Below are 4,406 nucleotides of genomic sequence, written 5' to 3' on the forward strand. Positions count from 1 at the left end.
CTTCTTTTCGAGTTACACCTATAAGCAAGCATGCCCTAGAATGAGTATTCAAAAGAAGTTGAGGGTAAAGATGGAATTTCCAAATAAAAAATCAGAGGTACAGCCTTCAATTCTTGAGGGTATTCTGGAACTCAGTTCATTTTAATTCATAAAAATAAACACCTTTTTTCTCCACTTTACCATGTATATTTTTCTTGTTAGCACCAATGCTGGTAAGTCAAGTCTTTCTTTTTCTGCCTCTTGGAAGATAAAGTAATAATTGAACACAATGACATTACCTGTCTTCTTCAGGCCCATGTGCAGAGTCAATAAATACAAAGGAATTTACTGTGTCAAGATGAGCCTCCATTTTGTTATAGCTCATACTGGAGATTTAGAAACCTGCAGTGTTAATGGGTTGTTCAATTCAATTTAACAGCTCTTCATTTCTTACATCCTAAGTGCAAGAAAAGAGAGCTAAGACAGAGGAGACTAGGCAGACAGATACCAAGACAAAAAAGTAAGGGCCAACTCTCCAGATGCTCTAAAATCGTAATAAATAAAAATCATTCTTACAACACCTCAGACCAATAAATCCTGTAATAGGCATCATAACAGACAAACACAAATTACATCATATAGGCATATAGAAGAGAGGAAGGAAAGAGAGAGGAGATAAGCAAAGAATTGGGATTTTGGGGGTTTTGAATGGCTATGCATTGGATAGGCTGGTTAGGTAAGCACACACACTTTATAGAAAGGCATAGACAAGGAGAGCATAGGGTTCAGGGGATGGCAAGAAGTCTGAGTTACTGCAAAAGCATGTGTAGTCAGGGGAAAGGTGAAAACCATAGAGGATAATGGCTAGGGCATTAGAGAGGGTTCTTAACTCCAGGCTGAGATGTCCAGAACTTAATCTGGAATAAAGGTAAGATCGCTGCAGCTTTTGAACAAAGAAGAGACATGATCGAATTTGTATTTCAGGAAAGTAACCCTGGAGAGAGATTGGAGGTATAAATACCAATAGCCACCCTCTACTGATTAGCTATCCCTATTTTGCTAGTATGGAAACAGACTCAGAAAGGTTAAGTGGCTTGACCTAGGCCACACAGCAATTAGGTGTCAGAACCAGGATTTCAACTTGGGTCTGACTGATTCCACAGCACAAACACCTACTGTCAGGTCCTATAATTAGGCCAATGCCAAGAGAGAATTAAGACATGTAGACTGTAGCAGGAGAGAACAGGTGGGGGACACAAAGGAAGCAGAATGGATAGATAGTTGGTTCCCTGTCTGCTTATAGAGACTGGTGTCCTTACAGAGACACCATATAGTCTAGAAGAGAGATCATGGAGGTAGAAACAAGAAGACATTTGGTGAATGATGAGCATCTTCCTCCTGCCAGAAACCTCAAGATCACTGCTGAGCCCTGGGCAGCAGAACTCAGGAACTCATTTCAGTTGTGTCTTTATCTTCAGTGGACTTCTTGCCAGTGGATTCCTTTTCTTTGCCTTTCCTTGTGTGTATCTGGGCTGCATGTGCAGCCTGCCATTGTCTGTTATGAATTCATAATGATATTCTGTTATTATTTTCACGAATCTGGAAAATGCTTGTGTGTTTGCATCATAGATCTGTGTAAATAGAAAACCCAATGAGAAAGGCTGGATGCTGTCATGATATTCATGAAATGCAGATGTGGATAAAGACATTAGGCCTGCTCCTGTCATCCTGAGTTACATTCCTTTGTGTGATTATTATATTAGATATATACCTTGCTTATGTATTGAAATTAATGCCTGTTGTCCAGGAGACTAAAGAGTCTACGTTATAATTTCATACTGTCTTGTACTTATTTTAGGGAAAGAGTGGCTTCCTAGAAACACCATTATCTTTTCTTTGAAATTTCAACAGTCACAATATGTAAGACAGAAGGATGAGATTCCTCCATCACATATTTTAAACCATTCCATTTCTACTGGCTCCTTTCTCGTAGCCTGGATGCACATTTCTGTTTCACGTCTTAAACCTAAAAATTCTCTCCAATCCTTTGCCCATCAGATACTCCCACTCTCAATCAAACGCCTGTGGGATGTCCCTTCTGGGGTGTTCTCTGTGCTTGTCCTGCCCCTTCTCTCACCCTGGCCTTTCTCCACTCTCTGCCATCTGGATGTCCCATGCGTCTTTCAAGGTCAATTACCCGTTCCTCTCAGCTTGCTTTATCTTTTATATTCCCTAACTCAGTGGCTACCATTTATCTACCCAGTCTTAATTTGTAAAATTGAGAGTCATTGCAGAGTCCCAAGCCTTATGAACCCCCAAATCTATCCATGTCCAAATCTCTCACACCTGTCTCCCAGCCCTTCTGCCCCGAATGCTAATGCCTTGTTTCAGCCATTGTGGTCTCAAGGCCTGGGGGAGCTCCCTGCCTCCATCATCACCCCCTCCATCCATACTCCACACTGCTGCTGGAGGGACCTCCCTGAAACCAAGTTTAATAAAAATTAAAAAATAAATATTTGGGGAAGAAATGTTTATTAATTCTAACTAGTTTCATTGTAAACCTTTATTTTAGTAACTTAGATTTTTATTTTGGGAGTGGAGATAATGTCCCACTTGTTTTAACACAGATTTGAGCCTTCTTCTCCCATCACTGTTTCCAGCCTGTAAAGGCTCTGATGTTCCTTCCTATTCTGAGCGGGAGGTGGGAACAGTCAGGAAGCAAGAGGGGGAACATCTGGCGGAGGTGAACTGAGCCAACAGGGTGCTTTGGCTCTAATAAGACTTACAATTTGGTGCTCGCTTCAGCAGCACATATACTAAAATTGGAACGATACAGAGAAGATTAGCATGGCCCCTGCACAAGGATGACACGGAAAAAGAAAACAAAAAAAACTTACAATTTGCTGACTTGTGGTGGTACAATGGATGAAGCATCGACCTGGAACACTGAGGTCGCCAGTTCAAAACCCTGGACTTGCCTGGTCAAGACACATATGGGAGTTGATGCTTTCTGCTCCTCCCCACCCTCTCTCTCCTTTCTCTCAATCTCTCTCTTCTCTAAAATTAGTAAATAAAATCTCTAAAAAAAACCCTTACAATTTGAAGGAAACAGTGGTTCTCTTTAAGACTACAGTCATCTGAAATTTTATTTATATTTAAATTAATCTCAAATTATAAAAGCATTTATCATGAGGGTGGGATTAAAAGCAGCAGAATAATCTTTAGTCCTGAAAGTTGTTTGCATAAAATCTACAGGCAAACAAATGTTCTTACTTTCAATTAGTCAAATTTATCAGTTTTTTCCTTTTTAGTTAAATGCTTTTTGTAGCCATCGCTGGATAGCTCGGTTGGTTAGAGCGTTGTTCCAATACTTCAAGGTCATGGATTCCACCCCTGGTCAGGGCACATACAGAACAGATTGATGTTTCTGTCCATCTGTCGCTCTATCCTTCCCTTCTGCTCTCTCTAAAATCAATCAATAATTTTTTAATTTAACAAAATGTTAATTTTTTTTGTCTTTGTCTTTTCCAAGGTCTAAAAGAGTCACCTGTATTTTCTAATAGAGTTTTTATGTTTTGTTTTGATATGTAAGGTCCTAATCCATTTGGTGTTGATTTTTACTCATTGTCTGAGGCAGGGATTCAATTTCAGCTTTTTCATATGGATAATAATTATTTCCAAGCCCATTTATTAAATAATCTCTCCTTTCCCCATCAGTCTTAAATGCGACCTCTGACATACAGCAAAATTTCACATTGTCCCATTCTATTCCATTGGTCAATTTGTCCTGGGCCAATACTGCACTGTTTTTTTTACTGTTGCTTCATAAGAGGTTTTCTTATCTGGGGTAAGTTGCTCCTTGCCTATCTTTTTTTTTCTTTTTCTAAATATTTTTAAAATATCATTTTAGAAAGAAGAGAGAGAGAAAGAGAAGAGGGGAAGAGCAGGAAGCATCAACTCCTATATGGGCCTTGACCGGGCAAACCCAGGGTTTTGAACAGATGACCTCAGCATTCCAGGTCAATGCTTTATCCACTGCGCCACCACAGGTCAAGCTGATCTTTCTTCTTTCTTCTTCCTCTTCTTCTCCTCTTCCTCCTCCTCCTCCTCCTCCTCATCCTCCTCTTCCTCCTTCTTCTTCTTTTCTTCTTTTAATGTATTGATTTTAGAGAAATAGAGGAAGGAAGAGAGAAACATTCATTTGTTGTTCCACTGACTTATGCGTTCATTGGTTGATTCTTGTATCTGCCCTGAAGGGGGATCAAACCCACAAACTTGGCGTATCAGCATGAGGCTCTAACCAACTGAGCTACTTGGCCAGGGCTGCTGATCTTCTTTTACAAGCATCCTGTCTCCTGTTCACAGTAACAAAAACTCAGAACAACCCGAATACCCATCAAGAGAAGAGTAGATGGATAAACTGTGCT

At 40.1% G+C, this 4,406-nt stretch overlaps 1 non-coding gene across 1 annotated transcript; it reads left to right on the forward strand.

Annotated features, from left to right (window-relative positions):
- Positions 1-2,771: 2,771 nt before the first annotated feature.
- On the forward strand, positions 2,772-2,880 carry LOC136390224 (U6 spliceosomal RNA). The gene has a single exon (XR_010748656.1). It is a non-coding gene; the product is annotated as a U6 spliceosomal RNA (small nuclear RNA).
- Positions 2,881-4,406: the final 1,526 nt, after the last annotated feature.

The sequence above is a fragment of the Saccopteryx leptura genome, chromosome 1 (genome assembly GCF_036850995.1).
Source record: "Saccopteryx leptura isolate mSacLep1 chromosome 1, mSacLep1_pri_phased_curated, whole genome shotgun sequence".
Classification (NCBI taxonomy): Eukaryota; Metazoa; Chordata; class Mammalia; order Chiroptera; family Emballonuridae; genus Saccopteryx; species Saccopteryx leptura.